Here is a 27,338-nt window from a genome sequence, read left to right as displayed (position 1 = left end):
CTTCCAAAATAAACTAACCTTTTAACTTCCAGCTTAATCCTGGGGCAATTTTAGACAATCTCAACATCTCGCAAATAAATGGAATTGAAAAAGCATATGGATATAATGCAGTCAGCAGAGAATTTGAGGGCAAAAGAGAGAGGCTATGTCCTGCCCCCTTTTCCAAATTCAGTTAACTAATATCAGAAATGTTCCTCAATTCTGCCATTTCTTTATTTTTTTGAGACGGAGTTTCGCTCCTGCCCAGGCTGGAGTGGAGTGACGCAATATTGGATCACAGCAACCTCTGCCCCCTGGGTTCAAGCGGATTGCCTGCTTTAGCCTCCCGAGTAGCTGGGATTACAGGCGCCCACCACCACGACCAGCTAATTTTTTGTATTTTTAGTAGTAGAGACAGGGTTTTGCCATGTTGGCCAGGCTGGTCTTGAACTCCTAGCCTCAGGTGATCCACCCGCCTCGACCTCCCAAAGTGCTAGGATTACAAGCGTGGGCCACCGTGCCTGGCCAATTCTACCGATTTCATAAGCTTAAGAGCTATCTTCACTTTCTTTTCTTCTTTCTCTACGTTATTAAGTCCCATCTCTTCCTTCTCCAAAATCTCTCCAATATATTCCTTTTTCTTCCCATTCCACTTGCTAAATTCATGCCTGTATAGTGTTCACAATTTTATTTCTTTAAAAAAAAAAAATCCTTAACTGGCTTCCTTTCGGATAATCTATTTAACACTTCTTGATTAATGTCATAATTCCAAGTTCATCAAGTCACTGCTCAACTTGTAAACCTTCGATGATTCCCACATGTTAGCAAGATTAGGTCCAAATTCCTCGGTATGACTGTTAAGACTGTTCATAATCTCAATGAGCATTACTTCACTAATCTTATCTCCTTCCTAGTCCATAATCTAAACTCTATTACTAGATCAGACAAGTATTTGCAGTTCCCATCAATAATATGTTTATTCTAATCTCTATCTTTGCCCTTAATTTGCTCTTGCCTAGAAAACCATCTCCTCATCCTTAATTTTCTCAAATACAAAAGAAAAAAATTTAAAAAGTAAAACAAAACCTTCTCTTTCCTTTCTGCCTCTTCAAGCTCTATCCATCCACCATTGAAAAACTCTAGTCTAACTGCCTGCATGAAGCCCTCACAGACCACTTCAGCCTAATCTAATCTCAGTAAACTGTAACCTGTCATTTCAACATACACTATTAGCATAACAACAGACCTCCTAGGGCAGTCATTTTAGTCAATGGTATTTTCACCCAAGAATAGTTAAATTTTTCATAAGGCTAAATTATTTAACATGAAAAAACCCTTTAATCTGAGATGATGCCCTTTCTCTTACCTGTTTTTGTTTTTGTTTTAAGACAGGGTCTCAGTCAGTCATGGGCACTTTGGGAGTTCGAGACCAACCTAAGTGACAGAGTGAGACCTCGACTCTACTAGAAATCAAAAAAATTACCCACGAATGGTGGCGCACACCTGTAGTCATCCCAGCTACTCAGGAGGCTGAGGTGGGAGAATCATTTGAGCCGGGGAGGTCGAGACTGCAGCCCCAGCCTGAGCAACAGAGTGAGACTCTATTACACACACACAACCCAAATGCTCCTCAACTGGTCAATAAACAAACTCTATACAATGGAATACTACTCAGCAATGTAATGAGCTACTGATACACGCAATAATGCGGATGAACCTCAAAAATATGATAAGTGAAATAAGCCAGACTAAAAGGCTACAGACTACAGACTACCACTTAGAGAACATTCTGGAAAAGGCAAAATGATAGGAATAGAAAACAACACAGTGGTTGCCTGAGGGTAAGAATTGGAGTAGACTACAAAAGAGCAGAAGGGACCTTGAGGAGGTGATGGAACTGTGCGAAATCTTGATTGTGGTGGTGGTTGGACAGTATACATCTGTCAAAATTCACAGAACTTTGGGAGGCCATGGTGGGAGGACCACTTGAGGCCAGGAGTTCAACACTGGCCTGGGCAACATAGCCAGACCCCCATCTCTACAAAAAAAAAAATTCTTTTTTGATTACCAGGCATGGTGGCTTGCGCCTGTAATCCCAGCTACTTGGGGAGGCTGAGGTGGAAGGACTGCTTGAGGCTGGGAGATCAAGGCTGCAGTGAGTCATGATCACATACTGCATTCCAGCCTAGGGGACAGAGCAAGACCCTGTCTTCTTTTTCTTTTCTTTGTTTTCCTTTACTCTCTCTCTAAGTTACCTTATTATTTCTGTATTATTTCTCCCTGCTCCATTAACTGTCCTCCCATCTATTTTTCCATCACATTTCTTTTTTTTTTTTTTTTTTGAGACAGAGTCTTGCTCTATGGCCCAGGCTGGAGTGCAGTGGCGCGATCTCGGCTCACTGCAAGCTCTGTCCCCCAGGTTCACGCCACTCTCCTGCCTCAGCCTCCCGAGTAACTGGGACTACAGGCACCCGCCACCACACCCGACTAATTTTTTGCATTTCTAGTAGAGACAGGGTTTCACCATGTTAGCCAGGATGGTCTCGATCTTCTGACCTTGTGATCCGCCCGCCTCAGCCTCCCAAAGTGCTGGGATTACAGGCGTGAGCCACCGCGCCCGACCTCCATCACATTTCTTTAAGATTCTGGTAGTCACTTCAAAACTGCCCTAGGATCTAGTCTCAAACAAAATTCTTAACATAATCATAAGTCCTCAAGTTCCTAAAGAAATTATTTTCGCATATGTTGTAAAATGTCTAATTTTTTCAAATTACACTAAGAATATATCATATTACACTCCATTACAGCTGTGGCAAGAAGCATAAAAACTGTTATTACTGATTTAAACCTACCAGGGCCCATTACTTTGCTTACACACCCTAACTACATTTTGTAAATATCTCCCTAAGAATCTTCTATATTTAACTAGCTTCTATATACTTCTGTAAAGTCTTCCATTTAATGAATCTTTAAGTCCATCTAAAAATGGCATTCTTTCGATCCCAGGAAACATAAGACAACGTTGATATCATTTACTTAGAGGGCAGCGCACACAGTTCATAAAATCATTATGCGTTAAAATAATGTAATGTTCAAGAGTAAACTCAAGGTCAAATCCTAGCTTGGCACTGACCTTGGGGCAAACTGATCTCACATCTTAGGGACTCAGTTTCTTTCTCTGCAAAATGGGGATAATAATAGTACTAATATGTACCCTAAAGACTTGCTGAAAGGAGATTAAATAAACACATATAAAGTACTTAAGAACCGTAGCTGTCATACAGAAGTCACAAACTGGTTTCATCGTTAGTCCTCAATGACTAAGAATTCTTCGAAAAATCTCAATTATAAACTTAAAGGGGTCAGGCGTGGTGGTGGGTGCCTGTAATCCCAGCTACTCAGAAGGCTGAGATGAGAAAATCACTTGAACCCGAGAGGAAGAGGTTGCAGTGAGCCAAGATCATGCCACTGCACTCCAGTCTGGGCAACAAGAGTGAAACTCCATCTAAAAAAAAAAAAAAAACTTAAATGAGCTGCTCATTCACTGGTGAATCACTAAAATGGCCTAAATCAGATAAATTAAATACCCCCAGATAACTGGGAAAACAGCACATTTTTGATATAGCTGTTCCAGGACTTAACCAAAAATTAACTTTATTTATCTCAATATTTAATGTTACCAGTTAACATGAAACTAGATAAAAACAGAGATTTATGTTCAGAAACAGAAAAATGCTGTCAGACCAAGGTAAATGATACCATTTTTCTATTTGAGTTCTTCAGCATCTGTAGAAACCCTATGCAAATAAAGCTGGCCGGGCATGGTAGCTCACATCTGTAATCCCAGCACTCTGGGAGCCCAGGCAGGCGAATCACTTGAGGTCGGAGCTCGAGACCAGCCTGGCCAATGTGGTGAAACCCTGTCTCTACTAAAACTACAAAAATTAGCCTGGCATGGTGGCATGAGCCTGTAATCCCAGCTACTCAGGAGGCTGAGGCAGGAGAATCGCTTGAACCCAGGAGGCAGAGGTTGCCGTGAGCCAAGATCATGCCACTGCACTCCAGCCTGGGCAACAGAGCAAGACTGTCTCAAAAATAAAAATAAAAAATAAAGTGTTGGAAAGTGGGCCAGGAAAATACATTTTCTCCCTTTAATTATATGTAAGTTCAAATCTGTTCCTATACAGATTTGCCTGTCAACAGACTAAAAATGTTCCTTTCTTACACAAAATTTAACAATATTAATTTATTAACGTTATAAATAAATTCACAGTGACATTAATACAAGCTAATGTTTTCATTAAGAGAATTCCAATTTAATTGTAATACGGGTTATATTCATACCATGATTTGTTTTATAGAGGTTTCAGCACTGAAAACAAGTGCTGTTATTCAATGGCGCCATCTTGGGAGGTAAGATCTTCCAAGAATTGGGATGACTGGGTGTATCTTCCAATCATGTGGCCAAGACTCAAAACTTTTTTGATGTGCCATTGACAGAATTCTCAAAGACAAACCTCACACACACACAAAATCCTAGTCTCCACCTTTTAGAATTACATTTCATTTGTGACCAAAAATAATGCTGACCACTCACTTCATTCACCAGACTTTCCTATCTCCAAAAGTTAAATACCAGCACCTGCAAAATGAAGACTTACCAGAATTAAGAACGCACAATATGCTCTAAAGACAAATTCAAAAGAAATACACCAAACATTTCAGAATTTGGAAATGTTACTAAAATAAATACAGAACTTTCCAAGGCAGGGAGCAGTGGCTCACACCTGTAATCCCAACACTTTGGAAGGCCGAGATATGAGGATCACTTGAGCCCAGGAGTTGCAGATCAGCCTGGCAACATGCCAAAATCCCATTTCTAACAAAAGATACAAGAATTAGTAGGTGTGGTGGTGCATGCCTATAGTCCTACCTACTAGGGAGGCTAAAGTGAGAGGACTGCTAGAGCCCAGGAGTTTAAGGTTGCAGTGAGCTGTGATCATGCCACTGGAGTCCAGCGTGGGTAACAGAGTGAGACCCTGCCTCAATAAAGGAATAATAATAATAACTTCCCATTTGGAAAGTTCTGATGTTTGTTTTTAAAAAGCAGTCCTGGGCCGGGCGCGGTGGCTCAAGCCTGTAATCCCAGCACTTTGGGAGGCCGAGACGGGCGGATCACGAGGTCAGGAGATCGAGACCATCCTGGCTAATACGATGAAACCCTGTCTCTACTTAAAAATACAAAAAATTAGCCGGGCGACGAGGCGGGCGCCTGTAGTCCCAGCTACTCGGGAGGCTGAGGCAGGAGAATGGCGTAAACCCGGGAGGTGGAGCTTGTAGTGAGCTGAGATCCGGCCACTGCACTCCAGCCTGGGTGGCAGAGCAAGACTCCGTCTCAAAAATAAATAAATAAATAAATAAATAAATAAATAAATAAATAAATAAATAAATAAATAAAATAAACAATAAAAATAAAAAGCAGTCCTAGGCCAGGTGCAGTGGTGCCCACCTATAATCCCAGCACTTTGGGAGGCTGAGGCAGAAGGATCATTTGAGGCCAGTAGTTCAAGATCAGCCTGGGTAACACGTCAAGACTTGTCTCGCCAGGCACGGTGGCTCATGCCTATAATCCCAGCACTTTGGGAAGCCAAGGCAGGCAGATCACCTGAGGTCAGGAGTTCAAGAACAGCCTAGACAACATAGTGAAAGCTCGTCTCTACTAAAAATACAAAAATTAGCCCAGAGTAGTGGTAGGTGCCTGTAATCCCAGATACTCAGGAGGCTGAGGCAGGAGAATCGATTGAACTCGGGAGGCAGAGGTTGCAGTGGGCCGAGATCGCACCACGGCACTCCAGCACGAGTGACAGAGCGAGACTCCATCTTTAAAAAAAAAAAACTTGACCTTACAAAAAAAAAAAATTTTTATTAGCCAGGCACGGTGGCATGCACTAGTAGCCCTAGCTACTCAGGAGGCTGAGGCAGGTGGATTGCTTGAGCCCAGGAGTTCAAAGTTGTAGTGAGCTATTATTGAGCCACCGCACTCCAACCTGGGCAATGAGAACCTGTCTTTTCTTTAAAAAAAGAGGCAGTCACATAATACCTTACAATTGCCCCAGAAATGACTATGAAACTACACACTAACGAAATTGGAAATGTGAAATATCATACCAGATCTGTGTAAAAGCAGTAAAATGATACCGAAAAGTAATGAAACACAACTGAAATTGTCTAATTTAAACATTTAAACTTATATTTGCTTACAGAGTGCCCCTGAAGGCACAGTATTTAATATGGTTAATTATATCCATTCATCTTTTTATACTTGGTTCACCTTGGTTTGAATAAACTGGGATTTTCCAAAATAAGAACTTTCCATAATGTTTGTTGTTTGTGAAATTTTTCTTGTAAAAGATGGGCTAGGCCAGGTGCAGTGGCTCACGCCTGTAATCCCAGCACTTTCGGAGGCTAAGGCAGGCAGATCACAAGGTCAGGAGTCTGAGACCAGCCTGGCCAACATGGCAAAACCCTGCCTACTAAAAATACAAAAATTAGCCGGCATGGTACCAGGCACCTGTAATCCCAGCCACTTGAGAGGCTGAGGCAGGAGGATCGCTTGAACCCGGGAGATGGAGGTTGCAGTGAGCCAAGATTGTGCCATTGCACTCCGGTCTGGGTGACAAGAGCAAGACTCTGTCTCAAAAAAGAAAAAAAAGATGGGTTAGCGACCGACCAGGCGTGGTGGCTCATGCCTGTAATCCCAGCATTTTGGGAGGCTGAGGTGGGCAGATTACTTGAGTTCAGGAGTTCAAGACTAGCCTGGCCAACATGGTGAATGCAACACCGTCTCTATTAAAAATACAAAAATGCACCAGGTGTGGTGGTGGGCACCTATAATCCCAGCTATTCAGGGAGCTGAGGCAGAGAAGCCCTTAAACTTGGGAGATAGAGGTTGTAGTCAGCTGAGATGACAGAGAAAGACTCCATCTCAAAAAAAAAAAAAAAAAAGAGATGGGTTGGGGGTAAGAAAAGAAGTAATCTCAGATAATCTCAGATTATCACATTCCGTTCCAATCATTTTGACTACAGTTTACCAGAGACTTCAAAATTTGATTACTGTTCCCCTACCAAAGATAAAACTCTAGCATAGAATTAATTCATGCCAAAGATGTCAGTAACTGGCATTCTTTTAAAAAATCTCAATCTGACCCTCAACAGCTTGTGACACTGGATATCTAGCTTCTGTGTGTACCAGTTCCTCATCTGTAATAAACTATATACTTACTTCACGGGTGTGGTGAAGAATACATGAGATTATGTGCTTGAAACATGATAGGTACTCAATAAATATTTGTTGAGTGAATGAGTAAATAAACCAATGTATGAAAAATGCTTAGGATAGTGTCTGTCACATAGCCAATGGCTAACAATATCAATACCATGCCAGGCGTGGTGGCTCATGCCTGTAATCCCAACACTTTGGGAGGCTGAGGCGGGAGGATTACTTGAGGTCAGGAGTTCGAGACCAGCCTGGCTAACATGGTGAAACCCCGTCTCTACTAAAAATACAAAAATTAGCCAGGCATGCTGGCATGTGCCTGTAGTTCCAGCTACTCGGGAGGCTGAGGCAGAAGAATCGCTTGAACCCAAGAGGTGGAGGCTGCAGTGAGCCAAGATCACGCCACTGCACTCCAGCATGGGCGGTAAGAGTGAAATTCCATCTCGAAAAACAAAAACAAACCAATTATTACATTACCCTATAATCTTCTGATACAGTTTCATCAGAAAAGCCAAAATAATCACTGATTTAAAATACACAGTAGGTACCTCCTAAAAAATAATTTACATTTACCACTTAATTCGAAATATGTACTGAGTTAAATCAACTCAGTTGCTACTAATTTAAATTTGCATTTCTGCTTTTAACACAAGAGGAAGAATAACTACTGAGAGAGCTAACCAACAGATCAGACAAAGCAGCTTCAAGCAGATTTAATTGGCTCAAGATTTTCACTGTTGACATCAAAATAAAATGTTAGTCAACAGAAAATTAAATAAAGTACTACCTAGTGTCTTGTTTCTGTTAGTAACTCCAATCTGAGAACATTAAACAAGCACTGATGAAGCATTTCTAAGGAACTCTGCATAGTTAATTCTATGCCAGTGACAAGTTCCAAAGGAGTATCTGCTTTGTGGCATTAGGACTGGACTCCTATACTTTCACACCCTAATATTCTCTATATCGCCTGAAGCAGTTGGTGTACTCTCGGCCTTTAGAGAAAACATTAAGCAGGATTCTAATAAAAAGAATCTATGTTAATAAGCTTAAGAAATTAAAATTGCTACCTATACATACATATCATTGGTCATCAAAAACTCTACTAAGGACCTACTATGCGCCAGTGAAAATAACTGAGGAGGGCATTAGCTAAAACAAATAGCTTCTAATCGAGAAGCTTCCAGTCAAATCAGGTAATTAAGATATTAATAGAAACTGGTCAAGTTAACAAAAAACATGAGGGGTACTGGCATTACAAGCTACAAGACTTTTGAGAAAATAAGAAACCTTTGATACAACTAGGTAAAATAAGATATGTGATAGTGTGATTCTCCATGAACATGAGGTGGTATTGGCAATAAATGCTATAAAATTTTAGAGAAGAGAGATTAACTGTTGCAAAGACATGATAGACTTCAAAGAGGGAGAACTGACCTGAGTCTTGAGGGGTGGAAAAGATTTAAATAGTTAAACAGCATAAGAGAAAAGGACAAAAGATAACGGGAACAAAGGTGCTGAATTGGGAATATGGCCATTAAATATTTATTAAATACCTATTCTACGTCAGTCATTGTGTTACGCACTAGATATACACTGGAGAACAAAACAGATGAGTTCTCTGCTTTCATGGAATCTAGCAGGGAAGACATAACAATCATGCACACAGATATATAATCATAAATTACAATAGGTGCTATGAAAGGAGGCAACAGAAGCCAGTAATGTGGAATAATGGGAAAGGACTAGCAAGACATGATGATGAGAAAAAGTATCCCTGATATTTATACATAAGCTCAGGCATGAAGGCAGCCATGCAAAGACCAGGGGAAAGAAGTGTTCAAGGAAGACAGAGCCATGCATACAAAGGCCCTGAGGTAGGCAACAGCTCATTGAGTTTAAAAATAAATACGGCCAGTGGCTTACGCCTGTAATCTCAGCTACTCTGGAGGCCAACGGACAGCTTGAGGCCAGGAGTTTGAGACCAGCCTGAGCAATGGTGAGACCCCATCTCTAAAAATTAAATAAATAAGAATAAAAATAAGAAGTTAGCGTAACAGAAGCATAACAGGCAATGAGACCAGCATAAGATGGCAATTGCCTACCCGAAAAGTAGGCAGGGGCCAGGCTATACAGGGCATCATAGGTCAAAATAAAGAGCTCATGGCCAGGTGCGGTGGCTCACGCCTGTAATCCCAGCACTTTGGGAGGCCGAGGTGAGTGGATCAAGAGGTCAGGAGTTCATGGCCAGCCTGGCCAACATAACATGGTGAAACCCCGTCTCTACTAAAAAAGACAAAAATTGTCTTTTTAGTGTGGTGGCAGGAGCCTGTAATCCCAGCTACTTAGGAGGCTGAGGCAGAGAACTGCTTGAACTCGGGAGGTAGAGGCTGCAGTGAGCCGAGATCGTGCCACTGCACTCCAACCCGGGCGACAGAGCAAGACTGTTTCAAAAAAAAAAAGAGCTGAAATTTGAATTTTATTCCAAATCTAAAAGAAAACCACTAAAAATTTTTGCACGCTCATGTTAGTGTTAAATAAAAGGAGCCAGACCACAAAGAATACATACTATATGATTCAATTTTTACAAAAGTACAAAAAAAGAGCAAAATAATCTATGCTGTCACAAGTTAGGATGGTGATCATCCTGGGAGGGAGAGGGGAGACAGGAACTGAAAGGGAACTGGATAGGGGCTTCTAGGTACTGGTAACACTGTTTCTTGATCTAGATCTAGTTGCTGCTTACATGGGTATATTCAGTTTGTAGGGGAAAAAAACATCAAATTCCACTTTTATGTGCATTTTTCTGTATATGTTATTATATACTTCAATAATGAAGTTTCTAATAATGTAATATACCTTTTTTTTTTTTTTTTTGAGACGGAGTCTCGCTCAGTCGCCCAGGCTGGAGTGCAATTATGGAGTACAGTGGCACGATCTCCACTCACTGCAGGCTCCACCTGCCGTGTTCACGCCATTCTCCTGCCTCAGCCTCCCGAGTAGCTGGGACTACAGGCGCCTGCCACCATGCCTGGCTAATTTTTTGTATTTTTAGTAGAGACGGGGTTTCATCATGTTAGCCAGGATGGTCTCAATCTCCTGACCTCGTGATTTGCCCACCTCAGCCTCCCAAAGTGCTGGGATTACAGGCATGAGCCACCGTGCCCAGCCCATAATATACATTTTTAAAATATTATTTTGTCCAGATAAAAACAGGAATACAGTGTTCACTTTCACAACACAAATACTAAAATTGGAATGGTACTGGGAAGATTAGTATGCGCCCTACACAAGAATGACATGCTAATTCACAAAGCATTCCGTATTTTTAATTTTTTTTGTAAAAATAAAGAAACAAACAGGTACAAAGGGGCACATGCAAATACGGCAGGTCTTGAATGAAAGATTACCCTGGTAGAAGCTTTCAGAGGGGTAATTCAAATAGCCAGTGACACAAAGTACCATGTTTATAAAGAATAAGGCCGGGTGTGGTGGCTCACACCTATAATCCCAGCACTTCTAGAGGCCACGAGGTCAGGATCACGAGGTCAGGAGTTCGAGACCAGCCTGGCCAATATGGTAAAACCCTGTCTCTACTAAAAATACAATAATCAGCTGGGTGTAGTGGTGGGCACCTGTAATCCCAGCTACTTGGGAGGCTGAAGTAGGAGAATCGTTTGAACCCAGGAGGCGGAAGTTGTAGTGAGCTGAGATCGTACCACTGCACTCCAGTCTGGGTGACAGGGTGAGACTGTCTCAAAAAAAAAAAAAAAAAGAATAAATGTTGGGGCCAGGTGTCACTGATGCTTGTAATCCCAACACTCTGGGAGGCCAAGGTGGGAGGACTGCTTGAGCCCAGAAGTTCAAGACCAGCCTGGAAACAAAGTAAAACCATGTCTCTACCGGAAAAAAAAAAAGTTTCTTAATTAGCTGGGCATGGTGGTGCACACTTGTAGTCCCAGGTAATCAGGAGGCTGAGGAAGGAGAACTGCTTAAGCCCAGGAGTTCAAGGCTGCAGTGAGCTACGACTGCTGCTATACTCCAGATCGGGAGAAAGAGTGAGATCCTGTCTCTTAAAAAAAAAGAAAAAAGAAAAAAAAAAAAAGAAATGCTGGGTCTGGGCAGGAAGTTGTGCAATACTAAAGGATTAACTATAAATTCCTTAGAACATAAGGAGGAATCTCCAGAAATTAAGAAAGTCATAGATGACAACAGCAATGCCTAAAAAAGGTTAGCAATGCTTGTTATGTTGCGGCTCATATTTTAATATGGTATTTTTTTTTTTTTTTTTTTTTGAGGCGGAGTCTCGCTCTGTCGCCCGGACTGGAGTGCAGTGGCCGGATCTCAGCTCACTGCAAGCTCTGCCTCCCGGGTTTATGCCATTCTCCTGCCTCAGCCTCCGGAGTAGCTGGGACTACAGGCGCCCGCCACCTCGCCCGGCTAGTTTTTGTATTTTTAGTAGAGACGGGGTTTCACCGTGTTAGCCAGGATGGTCTCGATCTCCTGACCTCGTGATCCGCCCGTCTCGGCCTCCCAAAGTGCTGGGATTACAGGCTTGAGCCACCGCGCCCGGCCTTAATATGGTATTTTCAAGCTCTTCTCTTGACCCTCCACTCCCATACAACGGAGAGTGTAATGACATAGATCCTAAACCTGAGCATCAATCACACCTGAGCTTGAATCAATGGTCTGCCCCTCATTTGCTCTGGTAGTTAACTGCTCTGAGCTCAATTCCCTCATTTATAAGGATAATGACCACCTCATAGAGTTATTATTTTCTCAAAGGTGAACAGAGTAGTACTTCTGCAGCACATATACTAAAACTGGAACGATACAGAAGAGATTAGCACGTCCTCTGATCAAGGAGGGAACATTATTATAGTCACCCCTTTGAGCAGATCTAAAGGGTTATTTTAATTATTATTTCCTAATGGCATATGGAGGACCAACAGTGGATGTAACAAGAATTCCTTTGCTTCAGGCAGAGCAAAAAAAAGTTTCCATTCTCAGACAAACTCATGGGTGAGAGAAGGGTTTATAAAACAGTCACCATACAGAAACAGAATGAATAAAGATAAAATCAAAAAATAAAGAGAAGGTAGGAATGGGGCTTCTTCTAGAAGCTCACTAGCAGAGTTTCCAGGCATTTTCTAAGACAGAGACTTGAGCTAAAGCATGCTGGGAGAAGTTCAGTGACTTGAGAAATTATGAAAAGGAAGAAACAATCTTCCCCACAAGCCACAATTGCTACCTAATGTATTCTTCCCTTTGTGGAATATTACTTAAAACAAGTTAGACATCAACACTAAGGATATTCTGTCATAGGTGGAAGGGCAAGGCCTTCAACCACTTTACACCATCCCCACCCTTAAGCATTATTTGAACAACCATAATTTGTTAAGCACTTCTTAAGCACAGCCAAAGATGTTAAGTTTTATATTTCAAAAGAAAAAAAATAAAAAGTTCAACTCCTTAAATCTTTTGGTAACTTTTTCCCAAAATGTATCCTCTGTCTTAAAAGTAACTGAAATCTACTTTCTCCTGAATTTATTTATCTTTCTCCTGATCCAATAAATGTCTCTCCCTCTTATTCTTCCCATTTACCTCACCATTAAATACCTAAGGTTTTCCTATTTCCTCCCAAGTTGGCACATTAACTCTAATATTGATTCTGACCTCACAGTATTGAATCTGAGCATAGAAACCTCAACATTTCCAGGGATAAATCTGCTACGCAATTCCTAAAAGACAACACACAGTTTAAAAAAACAAACGCAGTGGTGGTAATTATACAACTGTATACATTTGTCAAAGCTCGTCAAACTGTACACTTAAAATTGGTGAATTTTATGGTATGTACATCATACCTCAATAAAGTTTTTTTAAAAAAAAAAAAGAAGAAGAATGCATTCAGGGCAGGGCATAATGGCTCATACCTGTAATCCCAACACTTTGGGAGGCTGACACTGGAGGATCCCCTGAACCCAGGAGTTCCAGGAGACCAGCCTGGGAAACACAGGGAAACCTCATCTCTATAAATATATTTTTAAAAAGTTAGCTAGGCATGGTGGCACGCACCTGTGGTCCCAGCTTCTCAGAAGGCTAAGGTGGGAAAATCACTGGAGCCTAGGCAGTTGAGGTTGCAGTGAGACATCATCACACACTGCACTCCAAAAAAAAGGGAATACATTCATTACATTCATTCACTCATTCATCAAATATTTGTTGTGCATCTATTATATGCATCAAAGTTTATACCACATCTTTCAGCCTGGACTATCCGGGTCCTACCTGTAGTGTGCTTTACTCATAAGTTGATACTGTCCCTAAAAGCTGTATTACATGAAAAATGGTTCTGTTTCTGACAATGTTACCTTAATGATGGCCGCTTTACACTGGAAGGGCCATTAGCTATCCATCAGCTTCTATTACATAAATGAAATATATGATCATTTAGGTACTCTCCATTTTAACAGAAACGCTTCCATCATAAGAAATAAGCAAGCACCTAGTGGCATACAGCACATACCACTATTACAGCCTTATATGTTTGTCTTTTTACAAAAAAAAAAAAAAAAGCACACTTCAAGTGCATATTGACAACACTGCTGAAAGAAAAGGCAATATTACTGGAGAACAAACTTAACTGACTTATTCTAGGGCCCACAGTCACCCAGTGGCTGAGTCAAAGGCCAAAAAACTAGGTCTCATGATTCCCAAGGCCTTGTGCACAGTGGAGAGACAATCACAGACCTGAGAAAGAGACCTGGGTTTGAATTCCAGTGCCATTTCTTACTAGTTGTGTGTGTGAACTTGGGACAGTCACTTTACTTTCTGACCTTTGGCTTGTTCATCTATAAAACAGGGATGCTGACCGGGAGCAGTGGCTCATGCTTGTAATCCCAGCACTTTGGGCGGCCGAGGCAGGCAGATCACTTGAGGTCAGGAGTTCAAAACCAGCCTGGCCAACATGGTGAAACCCCATCTCCACTAAAAATACGAACATTAACCGGGCATGGTGGCACACACCTGTATTCCCAGCTACTCGGGAGGCTGAGGCAGGAGAATAGCTTGAACGTGAGAGGCAGAGGTTGCAGTGAGCCGAGATCGCACCATTGCACTACAGCCTGGGTGACAAAGCCCTCCGTCTCAAAAAAAAAAAAAAAAAAAAACAGCACTTTGGGAGGCCGAGACAGGCGGATCACGAGGTCAGGGGATCGAGACCATTCTGGCTAACACGGTGAAACCCCGTCTCTACTAAAAAAATACAAAAAACTAGCCGGGCGGGTTGGGGAGAGCCTATAGTCCCAGCTACTCGGTAAGCTAACGCAGGGGAATGGTGTAAACCCGGGAAGCGGAGCTTGCAGTGAGCTGAGATCGGGCCACTACACTCCAGCCTGGTCGACAGAGCAAGACTCCGTCTCAAAAAAAAAAAAAAAAAAAAAAAAAAAGGATGCTAACTACCACCTCACAAAATTATTGGGAAGACTGCCTAAGATCTATACCACCTAGCATAATTACCGGGCACAGAATAGGAACTAAACAACATTAGTTCCTTTTCTTGGTCTTAAATTATTTAAGATTAAGAAAACACCTCATAATCAAGGAAGGCTAATTAACAATTCGTATTATTAATCACTGGCCAACAGAGAACCAGTGTTTGCTGTCTTCTTCATACTCCAACCCATTCCCCTCCCAGCTCACTACTTCCAGCTTTTCAAACTTTAGTTACTACGTTTAGAAAAGTGAATTAATTTTAGAAACCTGGAAAATTCTTCTAGAAGTAAATTCTTCTAGGATTAAATTGAGCAAAACCTTAATCTGCCCCCAGGGGAATTCTGAGCAAAACAATTATTTCTGACAAGAGAAGAATTTTCTATGGGGGTAATTCAATTTAACCACACGCATACTACCAAAGTTGCAAACAAAGTGACAGAAGGCAATCTGGAACATACCGTCCAGATTCCCAAAAAAGAAATGTCCTCCTAAAAATCCAAACCCCTCCCTCCCTAATTTGAGGTAGTCAGATCTTACTAGGTGATCTGAATTCTCCCGGCTCTGACACCAGTCCAGCTCCTTAGGCCAGAACAGCAGCCGTTTGTAAAAGAAATACCCTGACCAAACCCCACCCCTCAAAACATCCCCAAAAGGCAGGGAGGTCCAGGGAATATCTTTCCCTCCAACGACAGATAAGGCACCATGGGCTCTGCAGCGCAATCCTTCCCCCAAGGTCATTCAAATCAGTGAAGGTGCGACGGCGGAGCTGTAGGCACTCTCTGGCCTTCTGGAAATCACACTGCAAGGCTTTTGGGGGTGCCTACTCTCTTCCCCTCTCCCACCGGCAAAGGTGAGCACTGGCCTCGGCATTTCCGAAACAAGCCACAACAAGCTCTGCAGTGTTAGGAAAGGGGTTGACGCGATGAAGAAACAGATGCTCCAAAGCAAGATAGTCTTTCTCGGATCGCAGAGGCTCCTCCAAGGTTATGCACAAAAACCGCAGCCACCTCCAAGAGCTCTAAACCGGGCTCCGAAGCCCCAGTGCGGCCGCTCCGGGACGCCGGCTTCCCTGCAGGCAGGCTCCGCAGTCAGAGGCCACCGGCCCCAGAAACCGCACTTCATTCCTGCGCTCCGGGAAGCCATGGCTCCTTCCCCGCCCGGGCAGCTGGGCGGGGGCCGGGGGTGCGTGGGGAGGCGGGGCCCGCGCTGCGGAAAGTTAACCGCGGCGGGCGGGGGGAGGCCCCGGCCCCGCTCGCCGGCGTCCCCCTGCAGATTCCACCATTAATTAGTCCTAAGGACTGTCTACTGGCAACTTAAACAAAGCGAATGCCTCGAATTCCTTCCCGGCCCAGCGGTCTGGCTGCAAGACCAGCAGAGAGCCTGGGACGTGGGCCGGCGCGGCCGACAGCTGCGGCTGCCGCAGGACCCCTCCCCGCCCGGCCTGCGCCCCGCGCCCCGCGCCCCGCGCCCCGCGCCCGCAGCTGGCCCCGCACGCCGGACCCACTGGCTCCCAAACCGCCCTCCCCCTCCTCCTGCTGGAGCTCCCGGGCCCTTCCTGTCAGATCACTTCCTTCCTCCGGTGCCCGCCGGGCCCCGCGCAGCCCCCTCCCGGCCGCCTCGCCGCCCCCCGCCCCAATCCGGACCGCGCCCCTCCCCCAACCCCAAACTCGACCCCCGAAACTCTTCGCCTCCCCCTCGAAAATGTCTCCTCCGCGTCTCTGCCCCAAACATTTCTCCTCGGAGTCTCGCTCCCACCAAGAAGTCTCCTCAGAACCTTCCCTCCCCCTCCCGAGGAAAAATCTCCTCAGAGTCTCTCCCTCCAACTCCACAAACATGTGCCGGATCTCGCCCCAAAAGGTCTCCTCCGGAGCCCTTTCTCCAAAATCCACTCCAACTCTCCTCCAACTACACACCCCCATCCCTCCCCGGCTGCGCCCGCGGTTTCTTCTTCCCCGTGGCCGCGGGTGCCCCGACCTCACCGGGGACCGGCCCCCCACCCCCGCCGCCCTCCCCTCCCCGCGCCCGTCCCAGTCCCCCGCGCCGCGCTCCCGCCGCCGCCTCACGGACCCTCACCTCGGCGGCCCCGGACGGCGCTCCCGCCAGCGGAGGGCTCCGGCGCTCAGCTCCCAGCCACCGGCGCCTCCTCTGGCTCCGCGGGACTGACAATGATGGGCGGGGCCAAGTGGTGACGTCAGCGGCCTGGAAGGCGGGGTCTTTGTGATGGGCGGGGTTGGTCTGCAGGCCCCGCCCCCTCCGTCCTTTTTTTCTCTTCCCAGGACTTAGGCTCCACCAAGTTTTTATTGCCTCCCTAGCTAGGTCCTGTGGTAGGCGCCCTGGGAAATCGAAATGGAAGACAAGACTTCCCGATTTCAGGAGGGGCACTTTCGGCCCGCGTGGTGGCTCACGTCCGTAATCCCAGAATTTTGGGAGGCTGAGGCGGACGGATCGCTTAAACTCAGAAGTTCGAGACCAGCCTGGGCAATATGGCGAAACCCCATCTCTATAAAAAAATACAAAAATTAGCCGGGCGTGGTGGCGCGCGCCTGTAGGCTAAAGTAGGAGGATCGCTTGAGCCCGGGGATGTAGAGGCTGCAGTGAGCCGTAATCGTGCCACTGCACTCCAGCGTGGGTGACAGAGTGAGACCCTGTCTCAAAAGAAAAAAAAAAGCTGAGCACTCTGAAGGGTTGTGAGGATTGAATGAGATAATCAATGGAAAGGTGCTTAGCCTAGAACCTGATATGGAATAATCACTCAACAAATGCTATTTCTATTACTCCGCAAATGCAGAGAAGGAACTCAGCTCGGACTCAGGAGGCATGGGTTCCAGTTCCCCGCTCTGCTATTCATTCGTTGGGTGACGCTAGACAAGTACTTTCCCATCTATGTTCCCGACTTTCATCTTCTTTAAAATGGGAGGGGGGAATAACCAGATGATCTCAAAATCCCCTCCGATACTTCTATGACATACCTCCTTTAAGTCTACTATCTAAAAAGCACCTAGGGCCCTGAGAAGTCGGGAGGAGGGCTTTGAAGACAACCCAAGACCCACACCCAGCAGAGTACAGGACACAGCCAGAGACGGCTCTCGCTGCCGATGCCCTCCCACACGCTGGCAAGCTGCAACATTCACAAGCCAGGACACAGATGGGCTGAGGGCTGCTTCCTCTCTGACTACAGCAGCATGGTTGGTCTCTTGAGATATCACTTGTGTAAGCTCTTTATTGCCTATGGAATAAAGGCCAAAGCCCTGGCCTGGTATGATCACTTCTTACCTTTACACACGCACGCGCACACACACACACACAGTTTATCCAGACTTCTCTTAGCACACCCACTGCTTTCCCACATTTGACTCTTTGCTCAAGCTCTTCCCCTGCTGTCTCACCTCCCAGCTTCTCCCAGCCAGAAGGCAATCCTCCCTGTTCTGAATACCCAATTAACATTGTGTTTAATCCTCACATGGGCATGAACACTACCACTTATAACGAACTGACCTTCCATTTGTTTCTTAGCACTCCCTGGAGGTCAGAACCCACACATGTTTGTGGAGCTGAAGCTTTGATGCCAGAAAACTCTGGGATCATATGTTCTGGGGTCATACTGGCTGTCTCTGAGCCTATCTTCTCATCTGTAAAATGGGGATAATAATGTAGTCTTGTGGAACATGTTTGTTTTAAAATTACCTAACATACTTTCTGGAAAGCATCAGGCACAGTGTTCCACAATCAATATGATTGTCATTCTTATTTTCTTTCTTTCTTTTTTTTTTTTTTTTTTGAGATGAATTTTCTCTCTTGTCATCCAGGCTGGAGTGCAGTGGCGCGATCTCAGTTCACTGCAACCTTCGCCTTCCAGGTTCAAGAGATTCTCCTTCCTCAGCCTCCCAAGTAGCTGGGATTACCGACACTCACCACCGCACCTGGCTAATTTTTGTATTTTTAGTAGAGATGGTGTTTCACCATGTTGGCCATGCTGGTCTCAAGCTCCTGACCTCAGGTGATCCACTCACCTTGGCCTCCTAAAGTGCTGGAATTACGGATGTGAGCCACCACGCCCAGCCCCTGTAGTTCTTATTTTCAATAGTATTATATTGACCAGGCACGGTGGCTCATGCCTGCAATCCCAGCACTTTGGGAGGATCACTTGGGGCCAGGTGGGTGGATCACTTGAGTCCAAGAGTTTGAGACCAGCCTGGACAACATGGCAAAACCCCGTCTTTACAAAAAATACAAAAATTAGCCGGGTCTGGTGGTGCCCATGCAGTCTCAGCTACTCAGGAGGCTGCGGTGGGAGGATCCCTTGAACCTGGGAGGTGGAGGTTGCAATGAGCCATGATAATGCCACCGCACTCCAGCCTGGGTGACAGATTGAGACCCTGTCTCAAAAATATATATAATTATTGTATGTTATATATATATTATATATATAATTACTATCATCGGTATTATTTCTAGTTCGTAACACCACACAGCACCTCATTACAATCCACTAAATCATTTCACGTGGAAGACTTTAGGGTTTTGAGAAAGGAAGAGGCTTGCTGAAAGTGGCCCTGCAAAGCATTCCCGTTGGAACAGAGACCAGCACTTCAGTCTGCAGACCCCAGATGGATGCTGCAGTCACATCTGATGCCCCAGGGCATCTCTGTCATTCAGCATGCCTCCAAGCTGGGGTCAGCGTGGGGTTCTCTCTCAGAGTTCTTTGCAGCACAGCTGACCCATTTCTGCTTCGCGCCTTTCTCCTCTCACCTTCTTTACAGAGACGTGGATCTGTGTTAAACTGCCCTTGGCATCTCTGCAGTCCTCTAGGAGAGCTGCAATGAGGCACTGGGCGTTTCCAGAGCACTGGCCTGTGGGAGGAGGGGAAGAACTTTGGGGTTCTGATTAATTTCCTATGATGCAGGCAGGCACATGGGTGTCCTGAAATGCCTGGCCTGGTCCTCAAAGGCCCCTAATAAATTATAGCTTATTTTTAGAAAAAATATTCAAAAACACCACTTCCTGTGAAAAGTAAGCATGGCCGTAAGATTGCTGGAGGCAAAGGAAGGGCCCTTACTGAGTTGTTCCTAAGGGCTAAAGCCGATTCCAAGTACTACAAACCCTTGGAAGGAAGAATCCAGGACATACCAGGGAGGTTCTGAAGAAAGAACTTTCTCCCCAGGACCCATGAAACCAGCAACCACTTATTCATTTATTCATAGCAAAACCTTTGGCACAGGAAAGATCAGGATTCAAAACCCAGCTCTGCCACTTACTAGTTATGTAATCTTGGGTTTTTAGGTCTCTGCACCTCAGCTTCTCATCTGCAAAATGGAAATAATAATACAACCTTTCTCACACAGTGCCTGTGAGGGTTAAACATCTGAAAGAGCTGCGTTCAGAGCCTGGCACCTAGTTCATGCCAGGATGTAGTGGTTGCTGTTACTATTTGAACATGTCCTCGTCCTCCCAGCAAGACCTCCCATATGCTGGACTCTGGACTGGAAGTAGGCCCTGCCCTCAAAAGGCTCCATATAGTAAAACGAAAGGAATAGATTTGTATGATTAGGCAATAAAAGGTCTCTATTGGGCATTGTTAAGTGAAAAGAGTGAGAGTAAGTTGCTGAATTACAAGTGTAGTAGGACCCTATAGTTATAATTTGTAATATATGCTTAGTATATGCATAGAAAAATATGGAGACTATAAAGAACTAAATAGGCCAGGCTCAGTGGCTCACACCTGTAATCCCAGTGCTTTGGGTGGCCAAGGTGGGAAGATTACTTGAGACCAGGAGTTTGAGACCAGTCTGGGCGACAGAGGGAGACCCCTGTCTCAACAGGGGTCTCCCTCTGTCGCTCAGGCTAGAGTGCAGTGGCACGATCTGGGCTCACTGCAACCTTCGCCTCCCAGGTTCACGCGATTCTCCTGCCTCAGCCTCCCGACTAGCTGGGATTACAGGCATGACGCACCACGCCCGGGTAATTTTTGTATTTTTAGTAGAGATGGGGTTTCACCATGTTGCCCAGGCTGGTCTCAAATGCCTGGGCTCAAGTGATCCTTTAGCTTTGTCCTCCCAAAGTGCTGGGATTGCAAACGTGAGCCACCACGCCCAGCCAAACTTTTATTTTATTTTTATTTTTATTTTTTTTGAGACAGTCTCACTCTGTTGCTCAGGCTAGAGTGCAGTGGTGAGATCTCAGCTCCGCCTCCCATATTCAAGCAATTCTGCCTCAGCCTCCTGAGTAGCTGGGATTACAGGCGTGCAACACCACACCCAGTTAATTTTTGTAATTTTAGTAGAGACGGGGTTTCACCATGTTGGTCAGGCTGGTCTCCAACTCCTGACCTCGTGATCCACCCACCTCAGCCTCCCAAAGTGCTAGGATTACAGGTGTGAGCCACCACCAGGCATGGTGGCTCACACCTGTAGTCCTAGTTACTCTGGAGGCTGAGGAGGGAAGATTGCTTGAGCCCAGGAGTTGGAGGCTGTAGTGAGCTATGATCTCTGCCCTGCACTCCAGCCTGAGTGACAGAGAAAGACCCAGTCTCTAAATAAATAAATAAATAAATAAATAAGAGCTAAATAGAGAAACTTCAGGGTTTTTCTTCTTTCGCTTTGCTGAGTTTTGTTTTGTTTCTGTTTTTGCTTTTTTTTTTTTTTTTTTTTGAGATAGAGTCTCACTTTGTCACCCAGACTAGAGTGCAATGTCATGATCTCGGCTCACTACAACTCCACTTCCCACACTCGAGTAATCCTCCTACCTCAGCATCCCACGTAGCTGGGATAACAGGTGCCCGCCAACACACACACCCAGCTAATTTTTTTTGTATTTTTGGTAGAGATGGAGTTTCGCCATGTTGCCCAGGCTGGTCTCTATCTCCTGAGCTCAAGTCATCCACCTGCCTTGGCCTCCCAAAGTACTGGGATTACAGGTGTGAGACACTGTGTCCAGCCTCCTTTGCTGTTCTGTCTGTGCATATAGTGAGAACTTTCAAAAAAGACTTTGCTATGGAGGGGAAAGGGGGTAAAAACACAGCTACAAGGTATACCAGCAGTGGGCATCTGAGCCACCTGTGCATACTGCAATAGCAAGTTCCACAGATCCTATCTCCTTCTTCATGGGGTTCCAGGAAAGCCCATGCCGAGACAATTTTCACTTCCTCCCCTGACCCAAGACCTTGGTTGCATTTGAACTTTCAATGCTACAAGCCAAAAGTAAGACACCTAATATAAGTCCCAGGAACCATGACAAGGCCAGGACAAAAAGACTTTTAAGCAGGCAGAATTTTTTTTCTCCCTGTCTGTATTAGTTAGAATTCTCCAGAGAAACAGAACCGATAGGAGTATATATATATCTATGTATATAAAATTTACTTATTATGAGAATTGGCTCACAAGATTATGGAAGCAGAGAAGTCCTACAGTCTGCCTTTTGTAAGCTGGAGAACAAGAAAAGATGGTGGTGCTAAGAATGGGGGTTTGTGGGCAGGGAAGTGCTGGTATAAGTCTTAGGGTCCAAGGGTCTGAGAACCAGGAGCTCCAATGTCCAAGGGCAGGAGAAGATGGATGTTCCAGCTCAATGAGAGAGAGCAAATTTTCCTTCCTCCTCTTTTTTGTTCTGTTGGACCCTCAGTGAATTGGATCATGCCCACCTACACTGGTGGAGGCAATTTTCTCTACTCAATCTACCAATTCAAATATTAATCTCTCCTAGAAATATTCAGAAATAATGTTTTACCAGCTATCTGGGCATCCCTTAGCTCAGTCAAATTGACACGTAAATTCACCATCACACTGTCCTATGCCCCTTCCACACCTTCCAAAGAATCACAATATGTCAGCACCTTGTGTCTACCATGTCTAAACTTGCGCTTTCATTTTCACTCATTATATCTTTCTGCAATTTAATTTTTTACAAGGAGTAGTATTACTGTGTCATCAGAAAAAAAGGCAGTAAAGATATACATAAAAAGAAAGCTAACCAAGCTGGAGTTGGCTCACTTTTGTTGGTTTGCAAACAATAAATGATTACCCAGTATGATTGAGGCCAGTGCAAAGTCTGCCAAGAATCATAGAAAGTGAGAATAGGAAGGAATAAAATCGCCCTCAATCCTCCTATCATCCCCCGAATGGCATGATTTTAAGTTCTCTCTATTCCTTTGCTCCCTCATGTTTCAGGACAACCATTACTACGTGTATTTCATTCACTCACTCATTCATTCATTCATTCATTCCACAAACATTTATAGATCCTTTATTCTGAACCCAGAATCATGCTGGGTACTTTACATATACTACCTCTTAAAGGTTATAGGGGTCATTATTGCTAGTATATTGCATACACTATCTCTTAAAGGTTATAGGGGGTCATTATTGCTACTATCTTGCAGACTGGGAAAACAAGGTTGAGACAGGTAAAGTCATTTACTGGTCACACATCTAGTAGAATCTAAACCAAGACATGTGCAACATCAAAGCCCAAGTCTGGGAGGAAATGGGTTGTATTCCAAAGCAAATAAGTGATGCACTCAGGCAGCCATTATTGGTCGGGTGGCTTTGGGCAAGTCATTGAACTCTTCTCAGCAGTAGTTTTGCCACCTCTGCAGAATAAGTGTATACCCCGCTATTGCATGTAAGTTAAGTGCTTTGTAAATCGTAACACATAATACAAAGGAAAGGCATCTCAGCTCTTCAGGGACTAGGTCTCACTCATCTTTGGATCTTTTGGTGCTTTCCCCGCTAGTATTTGCCTCCATTAGTGTTCATCCCCCATTACCGCACTTAGGACAGTTTTCCTCGTTTGCATCTTATTTCCCCCTCCAGCCTGGGACTTCCTCAACAGCAGGAATGATGCTCATTAATTTCTGATCCCTTTCTGCCCCTAGTACAGTGTCTGGCCTGCATCCCTCCATTCCTTTGCACTTTTATTTATTTCATAAGAAATGGCTGAGTGCCTAACATGTGCCAGGCACTACACAGACTGTAATACAGCAAAAGTCCCAAGTTTCCTGGACTGCAGGAGTGGAGAAACAGGACAACATTAAATACAATTACTTAATAACAATTCTATTAAGTGCTGCAAAGAATCAGGCGAGATGCCAGAAGGGATTGGGGGATGCAGGGTGGGGACCTAACTGAATTGAGGAGCCAGAGAAGGCTTCCTAGAAGAGGTGGCCTGGAGGCTCAGAAAGGGTAAGGAACATGCTCAAGGTCACACAGCTGGTAAGTGGGAAAATTGGGATTTTAACCCAGGAATGCCTGAGTCCAAAGCCCATACTCTACTAAAAAACACTGTCTTTTATTTCCTCCACCTTTTACTTCCTTGACTTTTTTTTTTTTTTTTTTTCAGATGTAGTCTTGCTCTGTCGCCCAGGCTGGAGTGTAGTGGTGTGATCTCGGCTCACTGCAACCTCCACCTCCTGGGTTCCAGTGATTTTCATACCTCAGCTTCCCAAGTAGCTGGGATTATAGGCGTGTGCCACTCCACCCAGTTAATTTTTATATTTTTAGTGGAGATGGGGTTTCACCATGTTGGCCAGGCTGGTCTCAAACTCCTGACCTCAAACGATCTGCCCATCTCAGCCTCCCCAAAAGTGCTGGAATTACAGGCATGAGCCACCACGGCCCGGCCCCCTACTTCCTTGACTTTTATTGATGAGAAAGTAGTAAGGCCTGTTCAAATGAATGCACTAAAGCAATATTTTTTTCCCAGCTTTTGGGGGATCACAGATTCTTTTGAGAATCTGGTGAAATCCGTGAAACCTCTCTCCAGAATTCCATGTATACAGACAGACCCACAAAATCTTGCATACAATTTCAGGGAGTTCATAGCTATCCTGAGGCCCAGGTTTAGAACTCATTCCATGGAGGACCATCGGACCCTATAGTGAAATTGTCAGAACCACAGAAAGAGACACCAGGACCCCATAAAGAGCTCAAATCCCCAGAGAGATCTCAAGATTCTATAGGAAGAGTCTCAAGATCCAGTAGAAAGATCTGGGATCCTGTAGAGGCCCCCAAGTTGCTACAGAGTAACAGCTGGGGCTTTGCAGAAATATTCTCAAGAAGTTATAGACATAGAGGAACCTCAACCTCTCATGAAGCTGGAGTCCTCATAGCGGGCTTGGAGAGCTATAATTTTGGGGATTTTTCGTTTTTTGAGATAACGTCTGACCTCTGTCGCCCAGGCTGCAATGCAATGACACAATCACCCCTCACCACAGCCTCAAACTCCTGGGCTCAAGCAATCCTCCTGTCTCAGTCTCCAAAGTGGCTGGGACCAGAAGCATGTGCCACCATGTCCAGTTAATTTTTAAATTTTCTGTAAGGATGAGGGGTCTCACTATGTTTCCCAGGCTGGTCTCGAACTCCTGGAATCAAGAGATCCTCCCACTTCGGCCTCCCAAAGTGGTGGGATTATAGGCGTGAGCCACCATGCCCTGCAGAGAGCTATAATTCTTAACCCTTGTTGGATCACTGACACCTTTGGAACTTCGAAGAAAAATGCAACACACACAACATGTTACACAATTTCAAGTAGTCCACAGACCTCTGAGAGGCCATTGGTAGCCCCTGGGTACAGAACTCCGGTTCTTGAGGTGCTGCAAGAATGTAACCCCCGCCCCCCAAACACCTCAAAAACCTGGAGCAGAACCACAGATGTGAGGCACAAACTTTAGGGTAAAACAGACCCCGAGTTGCATCCCGGCCCTGCCGTTTACTAGCCATGACCTTGAACACTCACCTAGAAACCCTCAGGCCTCAGCATCTCACCACCCAAAAGAGAGGGCTGGACGCCCTTCCCTCCCCAGCCCGGCCCCCGCGGCGTGCGCTCCGTACCCGGTGGGGCGCTGACGCTTGACAGGACTCAGCCTCTCTCCCCTCCTGCGCCAGTGAGCCATGAATCCGGCTGCAACACTTTGTGAAATACAAACGGGCCGACTGCACCAGGCGTGCGGGAGGCGGGGGAGGGGGCCGGCGCGTTCGCCGTTTGCCGCAGTGACAGCTCCGCGCAGCCAGCCAGCCGCGGGTCTGGGAAGCCGCCGGTGCCGGGCGCGCTCTCGCCTTTCCCACCCACCAGGCAGGGCGTTCCCGCCAGCCGGCTTCCTGCAGCCGAGGGCCGGGGAGGAGGGACGGCGCTGAGGGGCCGCAGGGCCTGGCAGGCCTGGTTCCTGGCTTTCTCTCCGCGTTTCCTGAGCAGGACCGGCCGGGGGATGGGACCCAGAGCAAACCTCCTTCCCCAGGAGCGCAGCCAGGAAATCGCGTCCTTATTAATCAGGTTCCTCCTCTGCGCGCTGAACAGGGCTGGTTTCCGTCCGCGATCGAGTGGGCATGGTGCGACCCACTTATCCCAGAAGGAAGCGGAGAGACGAAATGGCAGCTCCCGACCCCACGACACAGCAAGATTCCAACCCCGTGATGTCAGTGTTAACTCCATCCTACGGATGAGGAAGCTGAGGCTTTGAAAAATGAAGTGACTTATCCAAGGTCGTCATAAAAATATTACTACTAACAAAATAACGTGCTTACTACATACCAGGCACTGTGCTCCAGGTATATTTTGTCACTGGGTTCTTTAATCTATGAAGATAACTGTTGTTCCTAGTTCATAAATGAGGAAACAGAACCAGAGGCCAAGTGGCAGCTCCAGTGATGCACAGCTACAAAATAACAGAGCTAGGAATTAAACTCCAGCCTCCTGTTTCCAGAGCTCAGCCTTTCTCTATCCTGCTTCTGCATTTCAGTTGAGTAACCATGACCTTGTCTCATGTGTTTCTGGGTCCTCAGAGCCTTACCGAGGTGACTAGGGGAACCTTACATGGTGACTAGGGGAACCTTACATGGAAGTTCACACTTAGAAGGACTGATAGGAGGCATCTGTCCACATGACCCCTTCTAGCGCCTTCAGCCAAGTGAAAATTTAGCCTCTGCCTGAATACTCACTATCATGATAAACTCTCCCCCTCCGCACACCCCATCCCATTCCCTTGTTGGACAAATACATTTGGTTTAAATGTAAATGCTCCCTTTTTTTTTTTTTTTGAGATGGAGTTTCGCCTTATAGCCCAGGCTGGAGTGCCTGGGCTGGTGGCACAATCTTGGCTCACTGCAACCTCCACCTCCCGGGTTCAAGCGATTCTCCTGCCTCAGCCTCCCAAGTAACTGGGATTACAGGCATGTGCCACCACACCCAACTAATTTTGTATTTTTAGTAGAGACAGGATGTCATTGGTTGATAAGGCTGATCTCAAACTCCTGACCTCAGGTGATCCACCCACCTCAGCCTCCAAAAGTGCTGGGATTACAGGTGCGAGCTACTGTGCCTGGCCTTAAATGCTCCTTTTTTTTTTTTTTTTTTTTTTTTGTCCATGGTTTCTTGTAAACAAGGCCAGGCCATTTTCCTCCCTGTGGCCACATTACATATTGCATGGTATTCTTAGCCATTCTATAAGGTTAGACCGTTCAATAATTTTAAGTTCCTCATAAACTGGGACAAGGTCAGCTGTTCATCAAAGCTGTTCCCCTTCCAAATGTAGAGTTGTTTCTGAGAAAAGTAGCCAGACTACATTTTCCAGCACTCCTTGCTATTAGCAACATAACTAGTGTTC

The 27,338-nt window shown here is 45.3% G+C and overlaps 1 protein-coding gene, 1 non-coding gene and 1 pseudogene across 3 annotated transcripts in view; 2 read left to right on the top strand and 1 right to left on the bottom strand.

Moving 5' to 3' along the window:
* LUZP1 (leucine zipper protein 1) overlaps positions 1-25,792 on the bottom strand; it is a 98,000-nt gene extending 72,208 nt beyond the window's left edge. Inside the window, exons 1-2 of one of the 2 annotated variants that reach the window (XM_023219703.1) lie at positions 25,475-25,792; positions 16,823-17,082 (exon numbers count right to left, since the gene is read on the bottom strand). The gene's annotated coding sequence lies outside the window, so the exon portion shown is untranslated. Of the gene's footprint in view, positions 1-16,822; positions 17,083-25,474 lie in introns of those variants that run through there. The other variant, XM_023219704.1, reaches the window with a different exon arrangement.
* LOC111547799 lies at positions 10,476-10,582 on the top strand. Its single transcript, XR_002733226.1, has one exon. It is a non-coding gene; the product is annotated as a U6 spliceosomal RNA (small nuclear RNA).
* On the top strand, positions 12,050-12,146 carry LOC111547805 (annotated as a pseudogene).
* Positions 25,793-27,338: the final 1,546 nt, after the last annotated feature.

The sequence above is a fragment of the Piliocolobus tephrosceles genome, chromosome 1 (assembly GCF_002776525.5).
Source record: "Piliocolobus tephrosceles isolate RC106 chromosome 1, ASM277652v3, whole genome shotgun sequence".
In the NCBI taxonomy this organism is placed as follows: domain Eukaryota; kingdom Metazoa; phylum Chordata; class Mammalia; order Primates; family Cercopithecidae; genus Piliocolobus; species Piliocolobus tephrosceles.
The sequence above is the reverse complement of the archived record's forward strand: the minus strand, read 5'-3'. Positions and strand labels throughout refer to the sequence as shown.